The 18346-nt window shown below is 47.0% G+C and overlaps 1 protein-coding gene across 1 annotated transcript in view; it reads left to right on the top strand.

Annotated features, from left to right (window-relative positions):
- Positions 1-18346, top strand: part of SLC22A31 (solute carrier family 22 member 31) — a 205319-nt gene that overhangs the window by 87893 nt on the left and 99080 nt on the right. The gene's annotated exons all lie outside the window — the stretch shown is intronic.

The following is an 18346-nucleotide window of genomic DNA, read 5'->3' as shown; positions in this document are numbered from 1 at the left end:
AAGTCCTTGTGCAAGTTTCTTCATTGCAGACACATGCATGCAATTGCTCCAGGGTCTCTCCAGAATTGAAACATGCATACAGTTGTTCCTCAATCATTCCAGGGCAGACACAATATGTAACATACATGCAGTTGATCCCCAATCTCTCCGGGGAAGGCAGATGCATTTAACTGTTCTTCACTCCCTCTGAAGCAGGACAATGTCTACAGGTGAGGCTGGGTTCTTCCTGGGAGACCAAGTATAAGTGATTGCTCCCCAGTTCCTCCAGGATGGGCACATACATGAAGTTATTTTACAGTTTCCCAAGGGTTGAGGCATGCAAGGATTGACTGATATGTGTGTTTGTCTTTCAGCTGATGCATACATGTGGTTCTTTCCCAGGCCCTGCACTACTTGTGTTTGATGCAAGCATAAGTTTATTTTCCAGTTCATGCAGAACTAGCATATGCATATGGTTGTTCCTCATTGCCTGTCAGATTGACGTATGAAGTTGATCTCCAGTGTCTGTATGGCCGGCACATAAGTCATCATTTCTTCAACTTCTCCAGGGCTGGTATAATTATGTGGCTAATAGGCTTGAAGCATTTGCATTTCTGTTTGGTAGTGACTCCATGGCTCATACTTATTTGTGGATGTTTCTTTGGGTCTGCAGGGCCGGTGTATCTGGTTAATTCCCATTGCTTAAAGGGTGGCACAAGCAAGTGTTTTTCCTATTCCCACCAGTGGTGCTCCATTCATGCGGTTGTTTCCCAGTGTGTGCATGGCTGGCACTTGACTGAGGCTATTTCCAAGTGCCTGCACTATTGGCACATTCTTGTGATTTTCTCAGTCGGTAGGCCAACACCATGCCGTAGATGTAGGAACCATCCTTGCATGCAAACATTGAAAGAGAGAATCTTTGAAACAGAGACAACATACAGAAGTATTAAACCAAGACAAGCCCCTAGAAAATATCACACAAGAGGAATTACCGCTTCCACACTTGTGCAAATGATATCCACTCCAAGTTCACATGTAGCAACCAACAAATGAGAAAAAGACAATGAAAACTACATGGAAACTGTGCAGTTTGTACTCCGCGCTGTAGAAGCTAAAACCAACATCATCCCTATCGCCAGCTCACACATTACTGTGGAAACTCAAAACTGTCTAACCACACATACTCTAGGACTCAGCAGAGCCCCAATCCCCTCAGCACATCAAAATGATTGAAGTGCAGCCGGTAAAGGCAACGTTCACATAGTCGCCTTCACCATGTGAAGCATGCCCTCCATAATCAGACCCTGAAAGTACTATAAGATACACAAAGTTATTATTAGCCGCCTTTCTAGCCGAACAGCAACATGCAATCCCCAGGACACCTTTTATGTAACTATCCTGCACAAAACTCTCAAAAAAGTAAATAAGTTGTCTGAACTCCCTGCCTTAACCCCTAAACTGAGAAACAACCATTCTTCAGTGCACCCTCCTAAACTGCAGATGGATCATTTCAAGTACTACAAAGATGGAAGATTTCCTGTGTCACAATAAGCTTGACCTACTGTTCCTCACAAGACTTGGTTAACACAGGCATCACAACCTTTCCTCGATATTCTCATACCTGAAGGGATTTATATTACCCAACAAGAGATTTGAGACCTTGCAATCACTCTTCCCTTTAAAGGAAAAAAACCAAAAATTCATGCATGACTTTATTTACGGCATAACTATTCAACTCATCGCCTGCTCAGAGCATAATTCGAGATGATTTCAACCCAAAATGGAGATACAAATAAGACCTAGTCTTGCCACATCTTTCAACTTTACTAAATGACCATGACCTTATTCAACATTCCATTAGCCTCTCCCACATCAAAGGTGCTTTTCTAGGTCTCATTATATCATAAGTAGTGATGTTAAAAGTTGGTACCCCTGGTGGAGTGGTACGACCATGCCTTGATTTCTTTTCTTTACCAGTTCCCCGCTTACATTCCTAAAATCCGTAAAGTAACAGGAATAATATGGCCTAGTGATCTGTGAAACCTTGACATAGGAAGTTTTGAGAAGTTTGTCAGTACTCAGATACTAACCCAACAATCACTCCCATGTACATTACAGAGATCTGGGATTGTGGGGAAGGTGTTGCCTATCTAGCTCCAGGGTCTCTTGGTGATTTCTTCATAGACAGAGAGTTGGGAAGTCTGGTGCCATAGGTCGTTGTTGCTGATTGTGTTTGGCCAGTGGATTAGGAGTTTTTCCTCAGACTGGTGTTGATGAAGGTCTGGATTTTGTTGGTGGTGGTCACTGCGGTCCTCCAAGTTTCTGCGCTATACAGGAGGACCGATTTAACATTGGTGTTAAAAAGCCCGATCTTGGTTTTCCGTATTAGGTCCTTAGAGCTCCAGATCTTCTTTAGCTGAATTAAGTCAGCCCTTACTTTGGTGATTCTTGCTTTTGAAGGGGTGATAAACTCCTCACAAAAAACTGATTCTCTACCCCATGCTTTAAAAATAGGTCTAATAAAGCCCCTCCACCAAAAATCCAATGTGGGTATGAACTTAGTGGAAAGTTTCTAACCCAACTCAGGAGTACAATTTATCTTGGACTACTTAAACTGTGTAAATGCTCAGCTGAAATGTTTCCTCTAAAAAAACGTATTGATCCGGTTTTCATGCAGAGTGTAGTGCAGAAACCACTGCGCTAAAGTGAACAGATGACATTTTCTGCATATTTGTTGGTAACAAAAACTAAATTGCTCCTTAATATTGCTAGACCTGCTTTCCGCAATCGATACAGTCCAACATGACACCCTTATTCATTCCCTGAAAGAAAGAATTCATTTGGAAGCAACTGTCTTACACTTTTTGTGTCCTACTCCTCAAACACAGCATAGCTCATTGAAATGAACAAGTCCTCCTCATATAAAAATCATCTAGATTGGGGGGTAGTCTAGGGAGCGCCATTTGCCCCCTATATCCGTATTGTGAAAGTTGAACTACTAGGAAGGCTCTTTAAAGAATTAGACCTTAATTTTGTAGAATGTGCAAATGATACAGAGCGTAATATCGAACTAACCAGCAAATCTGATCCCAAAATTTAGCCTCTCTTCTTTTTCATAAGCTAAATATGAATGAAGTGCAGAGCATATGACACTAAAACAATTACATTTTTCTCACCAAAGAAGCCAAAATCTGTGACAAATTGTGCTTTCCCATAAAATAATTTAGTTTAAAAGCTGAAGTGGTGGAAACTTCAAAATTCTTGGGGTTCATACCGTACAAGAACCTCAAATGTCATGCCCCTATCAAACATCTTTCTAAGTCTGCATTCTACCAATTGATACATTTCAAGAATTGAAAACAATTATTTGCTAGTGAAAAACTCCAAACTGCAGTTCAGTCCTTAGTGATACCTGTCCTGAACTATGGAAATGGATTCCAACCATGCCTCCCCCAAAAAGTGCCACTACATCTACAATCGGTCTAAAATCAGCAGCGCATTCAGTCAAAAATAAAGGCATATTTGACCATCTCACATCCCTGGAGGAGGCTGTCCTTCGAGGCAAGAAGCTGTTACAACACAGCATGCCTAATACACAACACTGCGCACACTAATACATCAAAAGGAAATTAACTATCATAAAAAACACACAACAAAGCCCCGGAGCAAAGCAAATGCTCAGTTGCTTATTAGTTAGGATCACACTACACAAAAACAAGTACATAATATACTATTTAAAAAATACATTAACACCTGCCAGATTCTTCTTAGATTATACCCAAAACTTGGCACATGTTGCTGCCGCATATCAGACAAGCCCCATCCCTATTTAAACTACTATTGACAGGACTTTTCCTTACAAAACATGTGGGCACAAGTAAACCACAAAAGTCCACCTACAAGAGCGAGACCATACCCTAGCAATTCTAATGCCAAAGGTGTGAGCTGGTGGTGCCCACGCGCCCCAGTTTCTCTTACTGCAGAATGCCAGATATTCCATGTACAGCATCGGCTCGTTGGTATCCTGGGAACCCCTTTCTCTCATTTCTTTTAAGTCTACCTGCATTGAAAATGTTATTTCTATTTTGTTTCTTGTGTTGGGTCTTTAAGTTATGTTTGCTTTTTACTCTATTTTGCATCATCTGACCCGGCTTCCTTCCAACTCACCTCGTGATGTTAATTTCATCCATGTGTATCCTACTCTAAAAATGTCAAAACTAAAAAAAAAAAATGTTACACGTCTCCGGACCGCGCTCGCTCTGACACTGTGTGTATGTTTCAGGTTTCGCAGTCTCATTGCCCTGGGTCCAAGTTTGAGAGTATTTTTGGGGTGGATATCTAAACAAACCCTTGGCATTTTTCCCAGTTCAGACAGCTCTCATTTTCCATCTGTCTTTGTGGTGTGATGCTACTTTCAGCGCACACAACTGTGATTATTTGATTGCTTGTGCGGAGTTTGCATATTTCTCTTCAGTCCTCTTCCTGTTCATTCCTTTGTCAAAGAGAGCTTCACTCCCTGTTGTATTTGAGTCTGAAAGTGTGAGTCACACACCATCCATGTTTCTTTTTGTAGAACTCCACCGACTGGTTCCCTGAAATAATTGGCAGAGACAATGTCTCTTTTATTCGAGAGAGGGCTCAGATTTAGACTGCAATGCACAGTTTTCTAGTGTGGACCACCTGAGAGGGTTCTCACAAAAAGGATAAGCAAGTGCGTTAGCTTTGCTCTTGAGGACCAGAAGAGGGCTTCACGAGTAACAAAGCTGAGATCCGTTTTCACCTGAGCGAGTGAATTCTCTAGTTCGCATCTCGAGTGCCAAAGTGCGGCACGCCTCAACTTTGTAGATGTGCACATCTTGTAGCCATCGTTAGCATGAGCAAAAAACATAGATGGAGCCAGTTCTGCTTTTGCTCAGGCTGGCCCAGTGTGTTTAAAATGTTCACCATCTCACCCCTGTGCTCTTTTGTCACCCAACCTTTCACAAGTATGCATTAACCAATAAACTTCTTGCTCCACATCACTTTTATGACTTCCGAAAGAATCTTAATCCGACTTCTCATGAATATCATACCGATTGTCACATCATCATAGACTGTCAACAGGTAAGATGGGGAAGTGCCCATACTTATGGTGATGCTGGTGATAGAGGAAATGCAGCTTTGGATACTAAGTCAGTAATAAAACTACTTGCAGTATTTCCACACCCCATCCTCCATCAAGACTTTTTGACCATCACCAGAGTTCCAAACTTTCCAGCCTAAAGCTATCATCAATAGTGTGCAGATCTTTGACACTTTCACGTATTCTCTACAATACTTCATGACCACCTGCAGAGACGTTGGTTATGTCAAGTGCCGCGTACAGCCATATTGATCACATAAGCACTACACTTAGAAGTCAGGACAAAATCTATGGCCATTCAGTTTAACAAAATAATCTGTTGGACCACTAACTGGGTAGTTATCAGCTCAAGTGCATTGGCAGTTGAACTTGCCACCTCCTGTAGGACCTTAGCAGCTCTTGTAGATGGGAAGACTCATCCCGTAGCTTGGAATCAAGATGGCAAAGAATAGAGGAGTCTCAGAAATGCCTCTGCTCCATCCCTTACATAGGGCAGGATGGCACGTGGCAGTTTGTCAGGTGGGAAGCTCAGCATTAGCTGGATAGAGGGTCCAGACAAGTCCTTGGGTAACTGCACATAAACCTGATTACCACAAATGTAGTAAGTTCCAGTTTAATCAAATGTACTACTGCGGCTAAACACACCAGAGGGAAATTGTTCTCAGGATCTCAACTTGAGTAAACATTGGAGGGGGAATCATTTTGGTGTGTTTGGGGATAGGCACATAGTATTCACCCTGTCCCATGACCATGCTGATGATGACAACTTTGCAAACAAATCCACGTGCAGCAGATACATCATGGTGAGGCTTAGGTAGACCAGCAAGGGTAACAGAGGTGGTATACCTACCACGTTCAGGAATAAAGTGCCCACATGGGAGTGGGTCATCACATGATTCCACCCATGTGAAAGGATGTGAGATCAATGGCACATGCCCATTGGAATTAGTGGGTACATGTGAGCACAGCTATTCCGAAGACTCCTTAAGGTCCTTCTTTCATTGATCCAATAGATGCAGTAGAGTACTGACTTTGCAGCTGGCTTTGAGCCCAGGACATACATGTTAAATGGAATACTGACAAAAGAGCTTCTGTAGTGATAGTGAGAACTCAGACTCAAGACTTTGTGAGACTAGAGTAGCTCATAGGCAAACTCATTCCAAACGATAAGAGACCAGGGGATCTTATTTTGTCCTGATAAAGGCCTCAGTGATCTTCTACAACACATTATTGATGTTGAAACGTGCCAGCCGAACTCAGGAGGATGCATGAGAACATAGTGCCTGATTTAGAGTTTGGTGGAGGGGGTTAATCCATCACAAATGTGACGGATATCCCGTCCGCAGTATTACGACCTCATAATAGCCTGTGGATATCGTTATACAGCGGATGGGATATCTGTCATATTTGTGACGGAGCATTCCATCTGCCAAACTCTAAATCAGGCCCATAGAGAGTTAAATAACCGTGGGACCTTAGATTTTACTTTATGAAGGATTGAAGTTGTTAAATAGGAGGATTAGTAGAGGTAAATCATGCTGGATATCTGCCAGTAAGCATCCGGCTGTGATACAGGATATCGATCACTTTCATCAGAGCATTAAGACAAATGGTACATAGAATGAGGATGTGCAATAAACTGAAATCTGAGTGTTACAGGTAAGTATTGTATTTCTTTTTTACTCATTAAAAGACTGTGCATTTTAAATGTGACAACGAAACTTACCCCAACTTTGTTTGAAAATGTTGTCGCACTAAGTCATTTTGTAAGTGACTTTTGAGGGGATCTTTTAAATGCTGTTAAAAGGTTTTGCATCCAGGATCTGATTATATCCCTGTTGCTATTGGGCCATTTGTGTGCTGGATGTATGCTCTTAGCGTATAGATTGTGCTCTCCGCTAGGCAAATAGGAGTCCATGTTTGTGTGCATGCATCTATCGCAACAGATGATTGTGGAACTTTTCCAGCAGGTAGGACCCCCCAGTCGCCTCTAATTTGATATTCCTCCTTTACATACACCTCTTAAATAGACGGCTTAATTGTAAAATCTATAGTTTTTTGTCATGACTTTGCCACATCAGAATGAGACAGCCTAAGTACCTTCTGACTGATGCCACTACAATAAACTCTGCCTGGGCTGGATGAGGTGGGCTCCATAAATGGTTGTGCTGCATCCCAGAGCCATTGGAACTAGCCTTATTTGGATACCTCACATAGGTCATGATTATGAGTCAGGCGGAGCAGAATTCGCAAAATCTGCTCTCCTTGATGACAATCGTGGGACAGTGTTCTCAAGACAGTTATCCTAGGAAAACCAGACCGGATTACAACAGGTGGAAATTGTATCAGGTAAAATTATGAGGTACTGGCTGCAGCCAAGTCTCGGCACCTGATTTCTTTTTTTTGTCTTCTGTAAGCATCGAGTGCTTTCCGTCTGCCAGTCCATAGCTGTTCTGTTCCGTCTTCCCACACACCCCACCCTCCGCTCCACCTCACACCATAATGTAAATTTTGCAGGCAGATTTACTTCCCTGTTCTTACCTCACTCTGTTTCTTACGCTAACTCACTATGTCTTCCTCTCTCATGCTTTTTTATTCATTCAGTCTTGATTTCTTACTCTCTCGATTTCTGAATCTCAGTTTTAGACTCTGACAGTATCTTACTTTAAAATGTTCCTCCAATTTCTTACTCTCCCCATTTCTTAGTCTCCCCATTTCTTATTCTCCCTCTCTTACTCTTGCTCAATGTATTGTGCTCACTCTTTCATATTCATACTCTTTGAATCTTGCTTTCAGTCTCTTGCTTGCGTTTACCCTTGATTTTGAATGCTCAGTCTTGAATTCCTACTCAGAATCTTACTTTCAATCCTGCTCTTCAATTCTTAAGCTCTCTCTCAATTTCTTACTCTCTTTAAATTCTTACTGTCTCTCTTGATGTCGTTCTCCCACTCTTAAGTGCTTACTCACTGGATTTCTTGCCTACTTTTCTATTTTTAATGATCTGTAGATTTCTTGTCCTCCCATTTCTTTTGCCTCAATTGCTGACTCTGATTCTTTCTTTTGCTTTCTGTAGTGGGATTTCTTACTGTCTTTTCCCCTCTTTCTTACTACCCATTTTCCCACAGTAGGTGTACTTTGGTCATAGGGCTGAATTACACCTGAACATCCAAGCCTGACTCACAAAGGTTTTTTTTTTGTGTGTGTTTTTTTTTTAAGTCACGGCCACTCCTCGAGTGGGACAGATCTATTTATAGAAAATGTGTCAGACCTGGGGTATTCAAGTGTAATTCTCAACTAAAATGGGAGTAAGACCAGCTACTCCTAGAAAAAGCTTTGTGAATTACATGGCTCTTTTTGTCTCTTTCTCATAATCTCCTTTTTTTTGCTAGACCCTCATTTCTTTCATACTGCCTGTCTCCCTACCCCTTCACGCCCTGGTTTGCGGTTTCCCTCTTGTGCCCCTACTTTTACTTCTTCTACTTCTTTTCTGGCTGCTTAACTACTCATAATGCACTTTCCATTTTTAACCTGGAAGATAGAACCGTGGAGCAGGTCATTCAAGCCACAAAGTTCCTCCCCCATTCCCCTACTCCCCATTTCTACTCCTGGTCCTTCCATTCAGCCTCTCGTACAGTGAGTTCACCTCCAGGCTACACGGCACTGGAAGTTAAAAAGAACTAAATAGTACATCAATCAATCAGTCAAGTTATTTGTAGAGCGTGCTACTCACCCGTTAGGGTCTCAAGGCGCTGAGGGGTGGGTAGGGGAGGGAGGGTGGGTGGGGAAGGTGCTACTGCTCGAACAGCCAGGTCTTGAGGCGTTGCCTGAAGGTCAGCAGGTCCTGGGTCTGTTGTAGGTGGACGGGGAGAGAGTTCCAGGTCTTGGCGGCGAGGTGTGAGAATGATCTGCCACCGGCTGTAGTTCGGTGGATGCGAGGAACAGTGGCGAGGGCGAGGTTGGCGGAGCGGAGTTGATGGTTGGGAGTGTAGAAGGTGAGTTGCTCATTGAGGTAGGCAGGGCCGGCGTTGTGGAGTGCTTTGTGAGCGTGGATGAGGAGTTTGAAGGTGATCCTCTTGTTAATGGGGAGCCAGTGTAGATCTCCCAGGTGGGTTGAGATGTGGTTGCAGCATGGGATGTTGAGGATGAGACGTGCGGAGGCATTCTCTATACGTTGAAGTTTTTTCTGGAGCGTGGTCGTAGTTCCCACGTAGAAAGCATTGCCGTAGTCCAGTCGGCTGCTGACAAGGGCCTGGGTGACCTTCCTTCTGGTTTCAGTGGGGCTCCACCTGAAGATCTTGCAGAGCATGCAGAGGGTGTTGAAGCAGGAAGATGAGACGGCGTTGACTTGCTGGGTCATGGTGAGTGATGAGTCTAGGATGAACCCTAAGTTGCGTGCGTGGTTGGTGGGCGTTGGTGTGGTTCCTAGACTGGGCGGCCACCAGGAGTCATCCAATGTGGAGTGGTTGGAGCTGAGGATGAGGATCTCCGTCTTGTCTGAGTTCAGTTTCAGGCGGCTCCTCTCCATCCAGTTGGCGATGGCCTTTATTCCGTCATGGAGGTTGGTTTTGGCAGTGGTAGGGTCCTTGGTGAGTGAGAGAATCAGCTGGGTGTCATCGGCGTAGGAGATGATGTTGAGGTTTTGGGATCGGACGATGTTGGCGAACGGTGCCATGCAGATGTTAAAAAGGGTCGGGCTGAGTGAGGAACCTTGGGGAACGCCGCAGATGGTCTTAGTGGCTTCAGAAAGGAAGGAAGGAAGGGAGGAGGAATCTCTGGGTTCTGCCGGAGAGGAAGGATGTGATCCAGTCCAGGGCTTTGTGGCGGATCCTTTCGTTGTGGAGGTGTGTGCGAAGGGTGTGGTGGCAGACAGTGTCGAAGGCAGCCAAGAGGTCTAGGAGGATCTGGGCTGCAGTTTCGCCTTTGTCGAGCATGGTCCTGATGTTGTCGGTTGCGGCAATGAGGGCGGTCTCAGTGCTGTGGTTGCTACGGAAACCGGATTGAGAAGTGTCCAGAGTGTTGTTGCCTTCCAGGAAGTGGGTCAGTTGGCCGTTGACGATATTCTCGATGACCTTCGCCGGGAAGGGGAGGAGGGAGATGGGCCGGTAGTTCTTGAGATCTCTGGGGTCTGCTTTGGGTTTCTTCAGCAGGGCGTTGACTTCGGCGCGCTTCCAACTTTCAGGGAAGGTGGTGGTCTCGAAGGGGCTGTTGACGATCATACTGAGTTGGGGGGGCGATGATGGGGCTTGCTTTGTTGAAGACATGGTGGGGGCAGGCGTCGGAGGGTGAGCCGGAGATGATGGTGCTCATGGTTTTGATGATGTCTTCATCGTTGATGTGGGTCCAGGGGAGCAAGAGGTTGGTGTGGCTGGGGTCCGGTGCAATGGGGTTTGTGGTGGCCATGGAGGTCGTAGGGGTCGAGGTGTTGAAGCTGTTGTGGATGTCAGTGATCTTGTGGTGAAAGAAGGTGGGGAGGGAGTCGCAGAGGTCTTGCGAAGGAGGGGTGTCGTTGGAGCAGCACCTGGGGTTGGCGAGTTCCTTAACGAAGTTGAAGAGCTCTTTGCTGTCGTGAGCGTTGTTGTCAATGCGTTCCTTGTAGAAGGATCTCTTGGTGATCCGGAGTTGGTGGTACTTGCGGATGGCGATCTTGAGGGCGGTGTGGTTGCTTTCTGTTTGTTCGTGGCCCTATTTCTTCTCGATTTTTCGGCACACCTGCTTGGAGGCCTGTAGGTCAGCGGTGAACCAGATGGCCTTAGTGCTGGTGTGGCTGTTAGAGGGTTTCCTGATCGGGCGAGAGTGTTGGCGCAGTCGTCTATCCATTGTCTGAGATTGAGGGCGGCTGTGTTGGGGTCGGTGGTGATGGGTGGCGGGGCTCGGGCGAGGATTGAGATCAGTTGGTCTTCAGTGATCTTGTTCCAGCTGCGGCGGGGCATCTGTTGTCGGTTGTGGTGTGTGGCGAGTTTCTGGAAGGTGAAGTGGACGCAGCGGTGGTCAGTCCTGTGGAGTTCGGTGGTATGGCTGAAGGTGACGTGGCTGCTAACGGAGAAGATGGGGTCGAGCGTGTGGCCGGCGGAGTGGGTGGGCGTCGTGACAAGTTGTTTGAGACCGAGGTCGGCGAGGTTGTCAAGCAGGGCAGTAGAGTTGCTGTCGTTGGCGTTCTCGAGGTGAAAATTCAGGTCTCTGAGGAGGATGTAGTCTTTAGAGGCATGGGGGTAGATGCTGATTATGTTGGTGATGGAGTCACTGAACTGTGGCCGGGGGGGTCTGTAGACGAGAGTTCCTCTGAGGGTGGTGTTGGCGTTGATGTGAATCTGGAAGTGTAAGTGTTTGGCGGCGTCAAGGGCGTCCTTGGTGTTGGTCGAGATTCTGATGGTGTTCTTGTGGACTATGGGGATCCCTTCTCCCGGTCTGTTGGTGTGGTCTCTGAGGGTGATCCTATAGCCTTCATGGATGGCTATGGCTATGTCGAGTTCCGAGGAGGGGTTCATCCAGGTTTCGGTGAGGAAGGCGACGTCCGGGGATGATGAGGTGAGTTGGTCCCAGAGTTCTGCATGCTTGTGGATAGAGCGGGTGTTGAGGAGGATGCACCTGAGGTGGTTGTGTTTGGTTCTGGTGGGATGCTTGGGGGCAAGTGAAGTTGCAGTTCCGACAGAAGGGTCCGTGGGTGAGCTTCGGGGAGGCTTGGAAGCAGGTGGTGGAGTGGCCTGTGTTGAGGCGTGGAGGTCTTTGGCACTGTAGCAGCGTCTGGCAGCGTGGGGAATGCAGGGGCCAGGGGATCTGGCGCTAGGTGCGGTTTAGGCGCGGACGGGCGCAGACGGGCTTTTGTCTATGGCGCGCCAGAGGCGTGCCTGCTGCGTGCGGCCACCATTAAGAAGGGGAGGTGGGAAGGAGGAGCAGCTGGGAGGCAGGAGCGGTGGGCGAATGGGGGCGTGAGGGAGGCGGGCCGCAAGGGATGCAGCGGCGGGAAAGGGCGAGCGGAGAGAACGGCTTGAGAGAAGTCGAAAATGGGCAGAATAAGGAGAAAAAAAGGCAAAAAGGCTAACAGAAAGAGGCTGACAAATGGAGATAAAGCAGTCAAAAAGGCACAATAGGAAGACAGTTACAAGACAGACACACAATACTTACGGCAACCACTAGACACCGGGGATGAGGCGCAGGCGGGTGGTGGAGGGCCTCGAACTCGCGGCAGTAGCGAGGGCGGGATAGAGGGCACCAACGCAGTCAGGTGGAGCTGCGCGGCTTGGGGTGCAAATCCTGACTTAAAATCATTGGTCACATCAGGAGCAGCGGACGTTGCATCAATTAGTGCTTGATCCTTGCTCCACACAGAGAAACGGAAATGATGCCAGGCATGCCTTGACGAATTACGAGGCTGGTAAGAAGAGTGCCACACAGACCAACAAATGGCGACCGGTGGCCTCCAAGCCTGGTACTAAGCACAGCAAAGTCTCTCAAGCGAGACACAAGCTAACGCATACACTCGAATGCTCGACTCTAAAAAGGGGCATCGAAATGGGTCCCTTTCGCACTGTGTTTCGATGCCCTGGCCTTTTTATACCTGGTGCTGGCACTGAAAAAATGGTCAGGCCTATCAAAAATGGCTCACCCAGCCCTACGTAAGCCACACCTAATGCACTGTTTGGTGTTTTAATCAAATCAAATCAAATCATTAACATTTATAGAGCGCGCTACTCACCCGTGCGGGTCTCAAGGCGCTAGGGGGAAGGGGGGTTACTGCTGCTCGAAAAGCCAGGTCTTGAGGAGTCTCCGGAATACGGAGTGGTCCTGGGTGGTCCTGAGGCTGGTGGGGAGGGTGTTCCAGGTCTTGGCTGCAAGGTAGGAGAAAGACCTCCCAGCCGCCGTGGAGCGGCGGATGCGAGGGACGGCAGCGAGCGCGAGGCCGGTGGAACGGAGGAGACGGGTGGGGGGCGTAGAAGCTGAGGCGTCGGTTGAGGTATTCAGGTCCCTTGTCGTGGAGGGCTTTGTGTGCGTGGGTGAGAAGTCGGAAGGTGATCCTTTTGCTGACTGGGAGCCAATGCAGGTGTCTCAGGTGTGCGGAGATGTGGCTGTTGCGGGGTACGTCGAGGATGAGGCGGGCGGAGGCGTTTTGAATACGTTGTAGACGTTTTGGGAGTTTTGCGGTGGTCCCAGCATAAAGGGTGTTGCCGTAGTCCAGGCGGCTGGTGACTAGGGCGTGGGTCACGGTTTTCCTGGTGTCGGTGGTGATCCAGCGGAAGATCTTGCGGAGCATGTGGAGGGTGAGGAAGCAGGAGGAGGACACGGCGTTGACTTGTTTGGTCATGGTGAGAAGAGGGTCCAAGATGAAACCGAGGTTGCGGGCGTGGTCTGAGGGGGTCAGTGCGGTGCCAAGGGCCGTGGCATACCTGGCAGCCTTGCCGCCTTTCTTTGCTCAATTTGAGCAAAGTGGCTAAAGTAAATTTTAGTCTACTGCAGCTGCCCCGCGTGTTAAAAACTTGTCAAACTGTTGTTTGCAAGCAAACTAGAATAATCTCTGGTCAGAGACTACATGGAAGAAGGTGAGCCACGAGCAGCACTGTGCATGGACCGCCCTAGAGTCTGTCTTCAATCTGAGAGCGCTATTTTGGAGATCCCTGTGCATTTTCCACTGACTTTCATTACTTTTATGAAAAGGCGATGCTGCAGTTCTAGGGATCTGACCACTTTAAACTCAAAAAGGTAAACATAGACAAAGAGAATCAAGTTCTCCTTATAATGGGAGCATAATAAACACTGCACACAACCCATCATAGTGGGCTTGTGAAAACCATGACCCTCGAAATCCAGTAATGGGAATATGAATAAGTGGGAGTGACAAAAAGTGTGCCTGGTGGTTTTGGCCAAAGTTCCCTCCTTGCTGTATACGTGATCAAAGGTCAGGCAGAAGCCACAACAAATATTTTTGTAATTATTTTTAGTTTGGCAGTAATCTAATCGCATTCCTTGGTATTTCGCACTATAATAAAGCTTATGGGAATTTTTATCCTGAAGAAAATGTGCATTACCCAATGGCCTGCAAATGTTCTTTCTCCTGTTATCATCAGTCAGGGCGCACCGCTCAGATAATAAACTCAGTTTTTTCTTAATGTCAATTTTGATTACCCCTCGGCGTGTAATCCCAGTTTCTCCAAAGCAGGACCAAACAGTTGAGCCAGGAACACAGCTGGACCCTGATCTACCCTTAGTTTCCTCCTGGAAAAGTGCTTTGGTGATGCCTTTAGTTGTTCTGTGGAGCCTTCTACTAGTGGATAGCTGCTGAACCAAGAAAAAAAAATATTTTTTTTGAAGATACATTGTAACCGAATGTGGGCCTGGGAATGGAACGAGGAAGGCAGCATGGGCATAAAGTCTATCATTTTATCTCTGATCAGCGAAAACAGGCACCCCAGCACGGCTGGAATTGAACCATTAGGATATATTATTGCATCATTTAGATTACTAGATTTGTATGTGCCTTGTTGTTTTTGTGCTTATTGTAAATAAATATATATTTTTCTATTTTATTACCTTGTGCTGAATGCGACTTTATGAATTTCTTAAGCACGGGATTCTACTTCTCATGATTTAGGCCTTGCCACTGATTGTTTGCACGCCTCTTTTAGAACCCACCCCGTGTTTTCACCCCACTTAAAGCCCTGAGCACCTCTATTAGCATTTAAAGCGTGTATGCGTGAATTTGGCGCTTTTGAGATGCCGTAGACATGGCACCATCACCACTGTCCCTCTGGGAGTACAAGGCCTTGTGCCTCCCACAGTGCAGGTCTGGGGTTTATTCCACTTGGTAAAGTCCTGTCTCCTGTTTCCTGCATTGAACAAGGGCTTTACCAGGTGGAATAAGCCCCAGACCTGCACTGTGGGAGGCCCAAGGCCTTGTACTCCCAGAGGGACAGTGGTGATGGTGCGTCTGGGTCGAGTGGCGGACCAGTCGTTTGTTGGCTGTTTGTCTGTGGTGCCCAGGCTGCTTTAAAGCGCTGAACGGATCGACGAGGAAAGGAGCTAGCCTGAGACCGAAGTAATTGTAATGGTAATTGTATGAATATAGCGCTGACTACTACTGACGAGGTAGACGAGAGAGAGAGAATAAAGGCGCAGTGTTCGGTAATGTGCAGTACTTTTGTAACTCTCACTTCAGAGCGCTGTTGGCGCTATAGAGAGAAGGAGGGATGAAGTAATCTACACGGGCTAGGCTCGGCCGAGAGTTGCACCCGGGAAAACAAGTGCACCTGGCAAATAAATTACACCGTGCTGGCACCTGTCCTCTCAGGCACATGAGCGTCTCGTGGCCACAATACAGAATGCTGACGAAGCATGCCATGCTTAAAATGTGCCGTGGCCTGAGCCACGTGGCTTACAAAGTAACATCCGCTGTGGGAGGTGGTGCCAGTGTGAAGGAGCTTGCAGGGAGAGGGGTGGGTGCACCCGGATCAGCTCCTGTATTTGCATTTTGATTCCCGGACATAATTCAGTAGCAGGGCCCAGTCTGTGTATCCGAAATGAGCTCTGACTGAACTCCCCAGTGTTTGCTCTGTGACTATAACTGTTAGTTTTGGCTGGACACACCGACCTCCATTCATATTCTTGGCATCTGGGAGCGCTGAGAGGCAGCTGCGGGTTTTAAAAGGCGCTTTGCGTGCTCAGGAGGCCTCCAAGCGAGGACAATTTGAGACGCAAGGCAGAGGAACCCCGCACACACGGGTTATGTACGCACTGTGTCTGCATTCACAGCCACTGCTCAGAGGCGCAGGCGGTCACATACCACAGGCAGGCACACCCTCCGAGTACACAGGGAGAGAGCCTGCGGCGACGCACACATTATCCTAGACAAACTCAGGGTGCAAGGCAACTGTTGCATGCATTTTTATACAAAGTCGCTCACTCGGAGAGGCACAGATTGTTTTATGAATATTTTCAGTCATGTAAAAGACAACATTAGCTCCCTTGTGATAAGTTCACACATATTCGATCAGGATTGCTCAGAATGGAAAGTGATGGATATCCCGACAGGCCACTTTTCTCGAAAGGGCTGTAGAGATGGGGCAGGATACCACTTGTGTTAAAGGCTCTCCGAGCTATTACTTGATATCAAAACCCAAAGCACGAGCTGAGCCGTCAAAATATGTAAATTGGACAACAAATGCCATGAAAAGATCTAACTTTAAAATGAAGAAGAAATAAAACACGTATTTCTGGTGGGTACTTCTAACCTCCTATTCCTCGCCTTGTGGATAGTCCCCAGGCGTCAGACTGGATCCGTACATTTTAAGAACAGTGCTCCTATGGTGCAGTAAGTGCCATTGTGCAGCTTTGCACCAATGTCGTTCTGCTCTGAAGTGACGGGAGGAGCCGCATTGAGGTGCCATATACATGCTGATGGAAGTTCCTTTCTTTTCACGTCTCCAAATGCGGATCCTGAGCTTCTCCTCGGTCTTTTTACAATTACTTTTTCACAAATCATCCAATGTGCAAGAAAATGATATAAGCTCTTAAAACTACAGGGTTTAAATCTGAAGGGACCGTCGCAAACAGATCTCTGTGACAGACCTTCAAGAAGTCGGTTTGTGGTGCCTGGGATGACTACACTCAGATGAACCCACAGATCATCATATATGACTGTGAGCCCAAACTTTACTTCGCCAAGCACAAGAAACCTACCTACATGCTGTGACCGATCAAATGGAAGGTCTCGCTCCCGAAGTTGTTCCAGCAGCAGATCGTCGCCTTGGTTGAAGCCTTCAAGTAAGTCCAAGAAAATGAAAACAAAACCTGAATTGTCCCTCTCTTGCCACTCTGAGACTCCAAAGAGGGCAAGAGGGTGGTAACGTGCCTCCCAGTTTCGCTATTGATTTCCATCGGAGCCATTTCAGAGTTTGGTCCCAGCGCAAGTATAAGTCCTTAGGGAGGCCATGTGGTGTATATTTGGCACTTTACCGGCTCCTAGTGGTACGCTTGCCCCAAGGATCCGCATGGGCCTCCAGTCAGACTTCCACTAGCAGGTCTCCTTCATCTCCTTCTGTGCCTCTTGGTCTTGCAAGGGGCTCAGCATTGACACTGGCTTCTTCAGTTCCAGTGCTATCCCTGTTCCTGTCCCTTTCGCATTGATGACAACGACACTTGGGAGGGGATAAACCTGAAAGTGCTGTCTGAGTCCTAGCAGAATCCACTATAACCTCAAACAATATTGCACCCAGCTCTGACCGACACACAGCAACTGGTCAAACCTTCAGATTCCAATACCTTGTCCTTACCACATGGTACGGCCTGGACTCCCAGAATTTACTCAGTCTTTTTGGCACATTTGCTCAGACAAATGATAACTATAATGAAGGGGACAACTGTTTTCTGGTATGGTGACCGGTATGAAGAACATCATGATGCAGTGGGCATCATACTTCCCCAGATACTGGCCTCTTGTCCTCCCCTCATTCCTCCCGCACGGTCCTGCCATGGACAGAAATGCCTATTTTGCTGTTGTTATGCAGACACCATGGAAGTAAAGACTAACGTATTGACAGAAATACTTCAGCAAGGCCAGGCTCTCAGAGCCACTGTTACTTTTAAGGAGGCCCTTACACATATACTTTTGGGCATTTAGTCAAAACCTTGTTCGGGTCTGCCTGTTAACACGCAGGTCGCTCATCGCCATCTTCCAGCACCAGGTGACCCAGCCCTTCTAACCCAACCCCTAACGCCAGAGAGGCTGGTGGTAGAGACATCAACCAGCAAAATTAATCCCAGTTCTCTCCTACTACTACGCCTAATTGTGAATCCAAAAGAACAAAGATATTTGGGAAACTGATTTTCTCATCCACTTCCTGGCCTGAGGTCTTTGAAAATCAGCTGCCTTCTGTGCCTCTGTCCTCATGCAATATGGGTTACAGTGGCACAAGTTTTACCTTTCGGCCTCCCTTATTCAGGCTTTTCACGGGCATTTGCAATGGAGCAAAATTTGTCTTTCAGTCGAGATTGGATAGAACCGACTGCTTAGGACGAGCAGTGGGTACTATTGTGGCCCTTTGGTACCAAGCATGGAGGAGGACTGTCGGCTTCCCCCGGGGCGTCAACGCACCCTTAATGGGCATATTGTTTGACATATCTCACCTTTTTGGTGAGAAACTGGATTCGGCCTAGAAACGGTTCAAGGAGAGCAGAGCCATGGTACGTTCCTCTGACCTTTCTGCTCCGAAAAAGCAATTTCACCAGCAATTTCGCCCTTTCTGTGGCTACAGCCGA

Source organism: Pleurodeles waltl, chromosome 12, assembly GCF_031143425.1.
Source record: "Pleurodeles waltl isolate 20211129_DDA chromosome 12, aPleWal1.hap1.20221129, whole genome shotgun sequence".
NCBI classification, from domain to species: domain Eukaryota; kingdom Metazoa; phylum Chordata; class Amphibia; order Caudata; family Salamandridae; genus Pleurodeles; species Pleurodeles waltl.
Note: the sequence above shows the minus strand (reverse complement) of the source record. Positions and strands in the feature narration are given on the sequence as shown.